The 13,768-nt window shown below is 42.8% G+C and overlaps 1 pseudogene; it reads right to left on the bottom strand.

The window, feature by feature from the left end:
- Nucleotides 1–6,086: 6,086 nt before the first annotated feature.
- On the bottom strand, nt 6,087–7,303 carry LOC100469824 (annotated as a pseudogene).
- Nucleotides 7,304–13,768: the final 6,465 nt, after the last annotated feature.

Raw genomic sequence — 13,768 nt, 5'->3', positions numbered from 1 at the left:
ACTGAGGAGTCACTAGTGAGTGCTCAACACGGACTGAGGAGTCACTAGTGAGTGCTCAACACGGACTGAGGAGTCACTAGTGAGTGCTCAACACGGACTGAGGAGTCACTAGTGAGTGCTCAACACGGACTGAGGAGTCACTAGTGAGTGCTCAACACGGACTGAGGAGTCACTAGTGAGTGCTCAACACGGACTGAGGAGTCACTAGTGAGTGCTCAACACGGACTGAGGAGTCACTAGTGAGTGCTCAACACGGACTGAGGAGTCACTAGTGAGTGCTCAACACGGACTGAGGAGTCACTAGTGAGTGCTCAACACGGACTGAGGAGTCACTAGTGAGTGCTCAACACGGACTGAGGAGTCACTAGTGAGTGCTCAACACGGACTGAGGAGTCACTAGTGAGTGCTCAACACGGACTGAGGAGTCACTAGTGAGCGGGTGGGTGTGATGGTTAAGTTTATGTGTCAACATGATTGGGCCACAGGGTCCCCAGATATCTCGTTAAACATTATTTCTGCCTGTGTCTGTTAAGAGGGTTTCTGGATGAGATTAGCATCTGAATCTGCAGACTGAGAAAGCAGATTGCGCTTCCTCATGTGGGCGGGTATCATCCAAGCCGCTGAGGGCCGGAATAAAGCAAAAAGGTAGAGCAAGGGAGAATTTATTCTCTGCCTGACGGCTTGAGCCGTCATACTGGTCTTCTCCTGTCCGCGGACTAGAACTTACATCCTTGGTTCTGTTCTCAGGCCTTTGGACTTGAAAGCCACTGGCTTTCCTAGACCTTCAGCTTGCAGGAGGCAAATCACAGGACTTCTCAGCCTCCACAAGTGTGTGAGTCAAGTACCTCTCTCTCTCATATGTATGTATGTGTAATATGTATATTACCAGCTTCCTTTATGCCACATTGATGGGAATATGATCCAGACTTGGACAATTCTAGTACTTTACATCCTATGCCTTCACCATCTGATAAAATCCTATAAAATGGACATTACCATAATTTAGAGATGTGGAAACAAGGTCAGAGACATTATGTAAGCTGCTCAAGGTCATCAGCTGATAAGAGGTAAGGCCCAATTTAATGCCTATGTTCTCCACACTGTTCCATGTTACTATTATATCATAATGCTTATTTTAGAGAACACAGCTATTGCTTTAAATCCTATAACCAAGATAATTAACAATGCTTCTTTTCTAGCTACCTGATACCTTATACATTTAGCTGAAACTCTCATTAACTGAAAGATAAAGTTGAATCAAATACTCATGAAAAAATGAATGTGAACAAACTTTAAACAGTATAACTTTATTAATGTAAAGAGGGGATTATAAAGCAATGGCAATGGCTGTATGTTATTTTTGTTTGCTTACCATCTCTCCCTTTAGGAAATTACCCTACTCCCCATGTGGTTCTGAACATATTTTCAGTCAACTCCTCTGGCACCCAAGTGCCAGCACCCGCAGCTCCCTTTCTTCCTTGTGATGAAAATGTGACCCAAGTTTGGACAATTCTTATGCCCTAGGCTAAGTGATGCCTCTGAAGAGTGAAATCACGACTCACGGAAGGCCAGTGAAATCACGACTCACGGAAGGCCATTGAAATTTTTTGCCAGGACTGATATATAGCCGTCAGGAAAGGAAAATTCATTTTGGTTGAAGGACATACATTTCTACCTACAGTAATCATTTTTCTGAAACATAAACTCTGCAACATAAGATATATATACGTACATATGTACACAGAATACACACCACACACGCACACACACAATCTTTTTCTGTCTCTCTCTTTCTCTGGCTACAAACCTAAACATATTCTGATTAATAGGGGCATTTCAAGAGGCCATAAAAAGAAGCGGAATCTAGGGGTTATTTCCTGAGCTAATGAGAAAACATGAGGTCCAGAAAGTCTAAATACATGCCTAGATTCATGGATCCAGGGTTAAAATTTAAATCAGCACTCATGATTCTTGTTTTGTAGTTGTTTCTATCACACAACACTGCCTCAATCTTTCAGAGGTCCACCAAGTTTGCCTGCTTGATAGGAGGGGTAGCAAGCATTTACCATATTCAGGGAGCCATGAGAAATGTTACAAGCAAAGGATGATCCCTGATCTCATCGAGTTAAAGACAAACCATAAAACCTGTTCTTGTGCCTGTTATTTCCGGGCATTCCCAGGGCCCAGGATAGGATCTAACAATATGATTTAATACATCAATTTTAAATCAATGATTTTGTTTGTTTATTTGTTCTTGAAAGAGGATGTGATGTTATTACAGGAGGCCAGAACATTACTGAACCAGTATCACTGAGAGCCTACTGTGTCTCAGGTGTTCTGCTGGAAAGTAGAAGGTAATGCTGATGACACTGGATTTGATTTCTGCTCTCATGTAGATTACATTCTTGCCTAAAGGTGGACATTGTGCTTCTTGACACGTCATTTACATACGTACATAATAAAAGTCCGTACGTTGTATTTGCATATGTCATACAATCCTATGAGCTAGTTACTGGTTATAGTCCAGGTTCCAACACTAAGGTTGCCCCCCTTCACCACATGGTTATAAGGCGTGGCAGCATCAACAGTTTCTCAGTCAGCATTCCTGCAGGAATCCAACAAAATCTGCCTGCTGCTGTTTTTTGTTATTATGTTGATATCTGCATTAGCAGTGGCAGTTCTGTATTCTTATCCTTTTTTTTTTTTTAAAGATTTTATTTATTTATTTGACAGAGATAGAGACAGCCAGCGAGAGAGGGAACACAAGCAGGGGGAGTGGGAGAGGAAGAAGCAGGCTCATAGCAGAGGAGCCCGATGTGGGGCTCGATCCCATAACGCCGGGACCACGCCCTGAGCCGAAGGCAGATGCTTAACCGCTGTGCCACCCAGGCGCCCCTGTATTCTTATTNCATAACGCCGGGATCACGCCCTGAGCCGAAGGCAGATGCTTAACCGCTGTGCCACCCAGGCGCCCCTGTATTCTTATCCTTTTTTAAAAAAATATTTTATCTTATTTATTTGAGACAGAGAGAGAGAGAACATGAGTGGGGGGAGAGGGCCGAGGGAGAGGAAGAAGGAGAAGCAGACTCCCCACTGAGCAGGGAGCCTGACGACTTGAGTCTCGATCCCAGGACCCTGAGATCATGACGTGAGCTGAAGTCATACGCTTAACCGACTGAGCCACCCAGGTGCCCGTGCATTCTTACCCTTTAAACAACAATTTTGGAAACCTTCACTCAGATGACTGACCACCCTGCTGCCCACAGTGACCCCAACTTGGATCTAAGTCAATCCTTTTCTCTTCTGTGCCAGCTGTTAGGTTACAGAAAAGGAGACCCATCAAATTTATGTACTTCACGCTCATGTAGTATATTTCTACTGAGGAATTCAAGGCACTCTGGATTTTTTATTACTTTTAATTTAAAATAACCTTGAGCTTTAAGACAGAAGAGGTAGTTTTCTTGCCTACTAAATGGAGCAGACTAAGCCCAGAGGACCTTACCTCATTCCTGAAAAAGGGCACCGAAGCCAGATGCTTGCACATCCAGGAGGTGACAGTGATGATACAGCTTGCAGGTCCAGAAATTCTACAGTGGAAATGCTAACAAAACATACTATCTCTCCATTTATTTTTTAATTAGACATTCAACTTTACGCACATGCGGCCTAAGGAAATATGACCTGCCTGAACTACATTCTTTTTTTTTAAATTTTTTAATTTAACTTTATTTTTTTTTTGATGTAAAGTTCGATGATTCGTTAGTTGCGTATAACACCCAGTGCACCATGCAATACGTGCCCTCCTTACTACCCATCACCAGTCTATCCTATTCCCCCACCCCCCTCCCCTCTGAAGCCCTCAGTTTGTTTCCCAGAGTCCATAGTCTCTCATGGTTCATTCCCCCTTCTGTTTACCCCCCCTTCATTCTTCCCTTCCTTCTCCTACTGATCTTCCTATTTCTTAAATTCCATAAATGAGTGAAACCATATGATAATTGTCTTTCTCTGCTTGACTTATTTCACTTAGCATAATCTCCTCTAGTCCTGTCCATTATGCTGCAAATGTTGTGTAATTGTTCTAATGGCTGAGTAAAATTCCATTGTATATATGGACCACATCTTCTTAATCCAGTCATCTGTTGAAGGGCATCTTGGCTCCTTCCACAATTTAGCTATTGTGGACAATGCTGCTATGAACATTGGGGTGCATATGGCCCTATTTTAATCCATTTTATTTAAGAATTTTCAACATTGACAGCTCTTCTAGAAAATCATCCAAGGACAGGACACAGAACTGCACTGAACAACATTCTTATGGGTGGCTAACAGACATTAGAAATTCCAGCCTTCTTTGTGACATCCCAAGCTCACTGGTGAGCTCTGCTTCCGAGTCTTCCTACAAAGCCCAACACAGGCTCAGTTCATGTTGTCAACTGACCGGCTTCTGTTCACATAACCACACTTACAGTGCAGTAACAGAAAAGAACACACACCATATGGCATTCATGGTAGTTGACAAAGGGGTGGAAGGAATACAAGTATCGTTTCACTCAACACATTCAACTAACATGGGTTATGTAAGAACAAAACTCACTTAAAGTCTTCGAACAGTTGTGGATGTCCTTCGACTGCAAAAAACATTTGTACATTATTTGCTATCTTTGCTGTCTGCACACTCACCAAAGCCACAGGCTTGAGAGACACATGTTGCCAAGCTGAAAAATATCCATTATGCACCATCAAGTCTCTGCACAGGCTCTCTCCTTTTCTTGTTCATACTAGCCTTTCATGCCTTGGTGCCACCTTCAATCGCAGACAAAATTTCAAAACTTCCAACAGCCTTCTGGTTCCATATCACAGCCTTGTGTTCATAGCATTGATACAACACCATGAAATAAAGAGTAGAGGATAAAAATGGGACACCCACTGTCAAAAATGCAGCAAGCTGTCAAATTCTTGAATGAGAAAGCATATAGACAGAAATATCCCTATGGCAGAGTATTCACAGCACTACTTTCAATGAAGTGCTTCTTCCATAAACATTTGAAATGAGATGAACTGCAGAGATTAAATGAAGTCTTCATATTTCATTTTTGCATATGAAGGGAGACAAGTGTTAAAAAACAAAAGCAAAACCGAAAGAACTAAATACTGTGACGCCATGATCTCCAAAAAAGATTTGTTCTAAAGAAAAAAATGCATATGGTAGGGTTCAAATTAAGTCAAGGAGAAAAGGTGGGGTGCCTAGGTGGCTCGAGTGGTTAAGTGTCTGCTTCTTGATTTTGGCTCAGGTCATGACCTCAGTGTTATGAGATCAAGCCCCACATCAGCTTTGCGTTCAGCAGTTCAGCAGGGAGTCTGCCTGAGATTCTCTCTCTCCTTCTCCCTCTGCCCCTTCCCCTGCTTGCACACGTGCATACACGTGCATTTCCTCTCTCTCTAAAATAAATAAATAAATAAATAAATAAATAAATAAATAAAGTCTTTAAAAAAAAAGACAAGGAGAAAACCTAGTTCTGATCCATGGTGTCCATTTCGAACATGCAAAGAATTCACTTGACACGTGCAGGGACAAAATATTATGGGAGAAACCTTTCGATATCAATTGTAGTGTGTTGGTTTTTACCAATCAGGCAAACAGCAGTTCACTTTTAAACACTCAATATTTCTTTTTTTTTTTAAAGATTTTATTTATTTATTTATTTGACAGAGATAGAGACAGCCAACGAGAGAGGGAACACAAGCAGGGGGAGTGGGAGAGGAAGAAGCAGGCTCATAGCGGAGGAGCCTGATGTGGGGCTCGATCCCATAACGCCGGGATCACGCCCTGAGCCGAAGGCAGATGCTTAACCGCTGTGCCACCCAGGAGCCCCTAAACACTCAATATTTCTATCCTTTATGTAACAACACTTATAAAATTCCTTTAGCTTTTCCTCTTTTTCTAAAGAAAAAGGCCAAAAATACGGCTGAATATACTCCAACTGAACAAACCAATTTTGAAAATTCTTTGTACATATGTATTACAATATACTTACCATGTGTTTAGAAAAATTTGAATTCCCACTACTGTACACCAACCCCACTGTCTACATTCTCCAGCCAGAAGATTTAGAATCCACACTTGAGCCAAAGCCTCCCTTAAAACCGCTGCCTGACCTTGCCTTTGATGCAGACACCCAACCCATTGCCGCACCTGAGTTAGAACTGCTACAGGAGTTATTTCCAGAACCAAAAGCCTGATTTGGCTCCCTTTGCATGTTACCTTGGATTTGGTTATTACCTGATGGACCTGGTGGGTTCTGCTGACTGCCTAACATGCCCCCCACACCCCCGCTGCTTGGCAGTGCTGCCTGAGCACTTAGTGCTTAGCGCCGAAGTTCACCCCTCCACCCATATTGCTACCTTGATTGTTTCCCAAACCAGCTCCCACCTTCTACTGTTACCAAGTCCACCCTGATTCCCAAAGCCACCTGGGTTACCACCAGGTTTTCCACTTCTGTCTGTGCATTGCTCTTGTGCTTAGGTTCAGCATTGGATATGTGAATGCTGATTCCTGTAATGATGGAGTCCTCTCTAGAAAGGGACTGGGCAACTCGATCATCTGCAAATGTAGCAAAGGCAGAAGACCTGAATGGTTTGGGAATAAAGACAATGACCACGTCCCCGTCCTGGCAAAAGAACTGCCGCGTCTCATCGGCACTCATGTCCTCAGTACGAGGCCCAACAAACACCCTCCTGCTTCTCAAAGTCTCACCTGGGCTTTGTTTAGAATTAGGAAGTTTACTGTGATACCATTGTCCATCGATCCTGTGCTGCTGTGACATTCCTTTCACCTGGGTTTCATATTTGTCACAATGAACAAAGCCAAGCCCCTTTGAATGACCAGTTTTAGTATCTTTCTTGACCTAATCCATAAGAAAGTCTCCAAAGATACTAAAATATTCTTTTAGATCTGTTCAGTTGTTTTCCATGGAAGACCCAACATTATTAAGTCAGGTGTTTTCTGGACAGCTCTTTTTACTTTCACTGCTGATGAAGTATCACTCTCATCCATTTTTCTTTTGTCATCTTCGGGATAGTCGACAACATATACCAGATTTCCCAGCCAGCCTCAGGGGCATGCAGAATTTCTTCTACTGCTGGATACCTTTCATACACTGAGACACTGGGTTCCTGGAGCACTCCCATATGCCTCTGGAAACTGGGCTGTAAGTACAGAAAGCAGCACTGTTCCATCAACTTCTGATGATATTTCAATGCGTTTATCATTCTCATCTTCAGTTACCTGAATATATTCAGACATCTTATTTTTCCACTAGACCACTGCTAGGAAGCCTGGCAGGGAAACTGAAGCAGCAAGGGACCCAAGAGCATCCTCACTACCTCTTTACTCCTACTGTAATTTCCCGTTTGTATATATATTTCTAATAAGATCCTGCTTCTGCCCCATCCCATTCCTACCCTACTAGCCTGTGAAATTGCTCAAGGTGGGAACCAAAGCATTCATCGTTGCATGCCTGACACTCTAAGATATTGTCGGACTCTCAATAAATGCCCACTGGATGACCAAGTGCTTCCTGGATCCCTAGCCAATAGCTGAGGTCTTTATCAGCCTGGGAAAACTTTTCTGGAATCATGAGGCTTGCTCGTTGGCCTTGAGTCCTTACTATGGACTCATCCCTCAAATCAGACTGTGCAGAATGGGGCCAGATTAGAGAAGATCCAGCTTTACCATTTCCTCATGAATGTTATGGTATGCCAGCGTTGGGGCTACTATGAGAGACTTAACTTTGGTGTGTCTCGGTGGTCTGCATCCATTTATTTCTGGATGACTTCCCCATCTTCATGGGCCCATTGTTGAATGCCCAGCAGACCCTGAAGTCAGAGACGTGTAAATTATAAGATAAACCTCCAAATGCCATAGATGTTCCCATCTTTATGCCCACTTTTATATTGTATCTTCCTAGAATGCTCTCCACTGACTTCTCTCTTTAATTAAACCCTACAAATCCAAATTTCATTTCAGGTTCTAGCTCCTTTGTGAAGTTTCTTTAACCACCTAAGCTTATATTAATCCCCTCTCCTTTGCACTTCTTTTAGTTTCTAGACTCCCAAACTGGCTCTTATCTTTCCTTTGTGTTGTCAGTTTCTTTCTGCATATCTATGCTGTCTTCTCCATAGGATTATCAGATTCTCCGGGGTGAGTGTTTTCACTTGGGAATGCCTAAATTCAGAACATGTGGGGACCTCAGTGACATAAGCCACAAGAGGGCGGAGGGTGGGAATGGCAGAACCAGGTCAGAGATGAATGGGGAGAAGTTGACGTGTCTATAGAGAGCTCTCAGGAGCCTTGGGGCTGGCCAGTGCTCTAGGTCCCAGCCATATGGGGAGATCAGAGGTGGTTCATGCCAATGCCGGGGTCAGGAGGCCAATCTTCTGTGTGGAGCGAGACGATGGGAGGGGACTCTGGGCAGCAGGACTGTATCGTGGCTCCAGTTAAACAACACTCTCCTAATAGGAAGCCTGTCAGGTTGTATGAGTAACAAAGGCTCTGGCAAAATCTAGGTAGAGTGAGAAGAAAGTCTCCCAGATCTGTAAGAAACGGGATTGGGCTAGCAGGTTGAGGCAGAAACCCAAACAATATGGCGGAGGCAAGGAAAGGGTAGGGGGAGGAGGAGGAAGAGAGAGAAAAGGAGGAGGGGAGACAGGAAAGGGAAATGAGGAGAAGGTAGAGATGCTAGCAGTTAGAGAGAAGAGAAGAGAGAAATAGTCAAAGAGGAAAGAAGAGAAAGAGAAGAGGAGGCAAATGGAAGTAAAAGAGAGGAAAGAAGGAAGACAAGAAGAAAGGTTAGAAGGGGAAAAGCAAAGAGAGGAAAAGGAAATGGGAAGGCTTATCCGTGCACACCACCTGCCTAAACAGTCCAACCGACAGTCATGCTAGGAGGGTGGGTCAAGTTGCATTTTATCTCTCTAAAGTCACTGTCGGCCTTTAACTCCCAAATAGAGATTTTGACATGGATAACTGTCATTTTTGGAGAGTGTGAAGAAAAGCATTTTAAGAAAATTTGGTTGTGTTTAATTTGCATTCACTCTACATTCCACATTATGTATACATTATCTCACTAAGTGCACATGCCATATATTATACATGTATTCTTCATTGGACACAAATGCGGTGTGATTGCTATACACATGCAGCTTTGAAACTGATTTTCTGACTACCTCACTATACCAGCCGCTAACCACATTGTGACCAATAAGCCTGAATTCCTGTGTGCAGTCCTGGGTTGGCCTCAGTTCCAGTCACAGCCTGCTTGTAGGTTGGAGGCTGCTGAAGCATTCCTGGGCCTCTTTAGAACTGGCTTATCTCTGAACGGTGTCCAGATGGTTGAGAAAGGTGGTCATGATGCAGTTTTAACATCCAAGTAAGGACAGCATCAAGAGTCATTCATTCCCAGTGCCCTAACATGTTAGCTATGCAAGCAAAATAATTCTTGGGTGTACCATGAGGCTGCCAGGATGGAGAGATGAGCACTTAAGATACTATCTACAATTTCTTTTATTTGTATTATTATTGGTGCAGTGCTTACATTTTCCCGTGCAGTCTCTGCTTGATCTTCACAGATGCTCACAAGACTGACAGAGCAGGCGTGATAACCTTGCTGGACTACTGAGGAAGTAGAATTTGGCTAAGGTGATAACGAATGCACACAGGGAGCCCCTAACGTCCTCAGTTGCCTACTTGAGTGCTGTTTGTACTCCTGTGAATAGCCCGGCCAAAGAAAAATGATTATTTCTATATCATTTTGGAATGGCCACAAAATAATATATGGTATGCCCTGACAAGCTCCTGGTAAATGACTTTGCAGCTGTATATTGCTTGATAGACTTTAAAATTTTTTAGTTTCAGCTAAGGTTTATTTCTGTGCTCTTTCTCCCTTATCTGTCAAAATTGGGAAAATAATCCTCAAAATTTTAAGGCTAAAGGGCCACTGGGACCAAGGGTTTAAAATAAAACTGGCTTCAAAACTGCTTTCCGTTTTATTAGTGTGTGTAAAACTGACATTGGGTGGTGATTGTGTGTGGCTTTGAGAATTATCCCTTGTTGAAGTGAAAAGATAAGGCAGTAAATCCAGGAGGAGAATCAGGACAGCCAATTTCTAGCTTGCTCTGTGACTCTTGACAAGTCATTTAATATCCATACCTTGTTATCTCCTAAACACAAACTAGGGCAAATGCCAGGGCAGGAGGGACATGGAGCATTGGGATGACCAGCTATCATGTATCTAACATATATTGAAACCGTTCATGCAGGAGAAACTTCCCCACATACATATCAGAATGTTGGATGGAATGGTTCATAGTTCAGATCCCTTTAGGGGGAAACCATTGAAGGCATTGATATGGGGTGTTGTACACCAATTTGTATTCACTCGCTGCTTTGGGGGCTTGGTGATTTTACTAGGGGACATACTGTGAGCATAGCTACTGTCTCTGATAGATGCATATTAATTCTCCTCCCGTGGCCTCCAAAAGATTGTGGAAGAAAATATGGAGAAATTACTTTGGATTCAACTCAGACAAAAGTTTTTCTTACAAAAGGCCTACAGTCAAGCACTGGCTGCAACTTGATGAGGCCTTTACTGAGGTGTTTCTGGCATGTTTTAAATGTGTGAAACCTGAGGGAACGGAGAAATGTAAGTCTAAAGAGATCATATCCATGTATTTCTTCATCAATTTGGTCATGATGCTTAACACCCTTAAATAAGGATTTTATATAATTCCCTTGAGAAACAGAGTAGCCTCTTGACCTTCCACAATTTTAGAGATCCTTCGAATAATCACTTTAGGATAAAATTTGCTCAGAGACTAATTCATATTTCAAATTTATGGTGCTCCTTTCTATTGATTTTCACTCCCTAGGTGATCTCATCTGGTATCATGGCTTTAAATACCATCTATGTGCTGACATTCCCATATTTATATCTCTGGCCTAGACCTTTCCTCTGAACCCCAGGTAATATATCCAGTTGCCTGCTTCACACCTCCACTTGGTGTCTAAAATCTTCTCAAGCCTAACATGTCCACAACAGAATTCCTCCCCCCCCAAACCTGTTTTTTTCCAAAAGCTTCTTCAACTCTGAATGGCAACTTCATTCTTAAGTTACTCAGCCCAAACACTTGGAATTATTCTTTATTCTTTACTATCTCACAGCCCATATTCAGCTCCTCAGCAATTAAGCCGATTGACTTTTCAAAATGTATCTGGAATCTGATCACTTTTTGCCACCCTCCCACCACCTGGGCTGGTCGTAATCCCTATCACCTTTCCTCTGAGTTATTATAACAATATTCTAACTGTCTCCATGTCTGTTAACACTGTAGAGTTTCCTGTGTGATCCCTTTAAAATGTAAATCAGATTATGTCACCCTTCTCAAGCCTCTGGAATCTTCCCAACGTATGGACAGTAAAACAAAAGCCCTTCAAATGACCTACAAATTCTACAGTACCTACAACCTCACTTCCCCATCCTCACTTCCTAATAGTCTTTCTTGTATTCTGTTCCAGGTGCTAGCCTACTTGCTCTTCCTCCATAATGCCAGGTACACTATAGTCTTAGGTCTTCTGCATTTTTTGTTTCTTTTCCCTGGAATGCTTATTCACTAGATCCTCTCAAGGTGGCCTTTAATACTTGTCTGTCAACACTCAGATTCTGAAAACTGCTTCCTTCCTTCATTGCCATCTTCGGATCATGGATGGTAACAAAACTTGGAATAATACGTTGTTACTTGTGGTTCCCCTATATCTCATCTTAGCAAATTGTCCTTTTGTAATGAGCCTTCCCTCAGTTGTCCTAATTTGAATATACCTTCCTGCCATGGCCCTGCCATGACACAACAATTAATATCACATTTAGCACTCATTGGTACTGAAAGTGGCCATAAGGGATAGGCCTATAAATTGGGATTCTGACAATGAGTTTCTCCTAAATTCATAGAGCACAGGGATAATCATCTTGCCAGGAGAAGGTGGGACATAGGCACTTCATGGAATGAAGAGGCATTACAATACCTGGATTATCACTGATGGTGGATTAAATGATATGCAGTTGGAGGACTGGAGGACGTGGCAGTGGGAGATCACTGTGGCAACAATAGGGATTATAAAGACTGTGAGTGAACTGGCTTCTTCTCTCAGTCCATAGCTTACTTAGGGGAAAAATGAGAGATATGAATTTATATAACACATGTGGAGAACCAGATGGCCTCTACAGAAGATTTGAAGGAATTCCTCATCTCCCACTGTTGCAGGATATATTTGACATAGGCATAAGCCCAAAATGTGGTTGTAAGGGGTGAGGGATTACAGAGTGAAATACTCAGCTCTGTCAGGTTTCTCTTCTAAGGGAACTGGTGGAAAAGGAGGCAGGAGATTGGGACATTTGAGCAGACACTGGGCTGAGAACTTTGACTCTCAAAATTCTCCTGAAATTTTCTTGCCTTGGGAGGTAGTTTCTGCCTCATCCCCTTCCTCTAAGTAATCGTCTTCTGCAGAAAAGCTTTGCAGTGATTGGGTCTAAGGTGGCTATCTCCTAACCTGATGTTAATTTTCCTCCTGACCCAACCTCACTACCTGTCATTCCTTCTAGACCTAAAGTGAGAGCTATTTTACAACATAGCACGGTTTGAGAAGCTCAAGACCTGCCTCTGCAGTGCGCTGTAGCAAGCGTGATCGCGTGGTGATTTTATTTGCAGCTGTGCAATCATTCCCTTTTAATCAGTGAGGAAAATCAGAAATAGTTTGCATTTACATGGCAAAGACTACAGCACACTTTCACTATTTTGCCTAACGGTTACGTCAACTTTCTTACTCGATGTTGTGACCTAGATGGACCTTAATCATCTTGGTATTTCACTGAACATCTCACTTGTCTACTGCATAATGATGACACTGTTAACTAGGTCTGGTAAGTGGGAAGCATCAAGCACTCAAGATATCTTGATAAGACATATGCATTCAAGTGGTTAGGAATAAAAACTATGAAATTTCAAGGTCTAAAATATGAGTGAGCAGAACATCATCTCTTCTGAAGTGAGGAACAAGCTGCCACACCCTACACAGCACTCGCCGATTAGAAAACGGTACGCGTGTAAACCGAGTCAGGGTTTTGCCGGCTGTGCATATGTTCGGGGATGATCCTCTCACCCATTTATTGGCAATTCATAAGGCTACAATTTTGGAGTGGGACCTGGAGGAAGAATGGGCTCGTTGAGCCTCTGGCAAATTCAGTAGGAAAATCACAGCATGGGGATCTGGAATGAGGCCATGTCCTTCTTTACTGACGACTGTTTTCCATGTGAAAAATAGCTCCTCGCTTGCTAGCACGTTCTGATGCACACTGGCCACTTGACCATGGGATATAAAATGACTATGCGGTCTGAGCTTCCCACTGTGTGCGTAGGTAGTATTTGGCTTACAGAATTGAAAGCTGGACATAAATGATAAAAATTGAAATCTACATACACAGCCGGTCCCGAGCATACTCGCCAGCTGCAGGGGCTGGTGGCTCAGATTCATGTTGTGTCTGCTTCCATTGCTTTGTCATCTTTTCCTCATCCGCACCTATGACTGCATGGAGAGATCAAAAAAACTACCTAATTGTGGATGCCAAGCAGGGGCCCGATTTATGGATAGGTCTCCATGCTTTGCTGGCACCAGACAAAGGACAGATAATACACAACAATCACACTCAGTGGTGACCTTGAA

This window comes from Ailuropoda melanoleuca, chromosome 11 (genome assembly GCF_002007445.2).
Source record: "Ailuropoda melanoleuca isolate Jingjing chromosome 11, ASM200744v2, whole genome shotgun sequence".
Lineage (NCBI taxonomy): Eukaryota > Metazoa > Chordata > Mammalia > Carnivora > Ursidae > Ailuropoda > Ailuropoda melanoleuca.
Note: the sequence above shows the minus strand (reverse complement) of the source record. Positions and strands in the feature narration are given on the sequence as shown.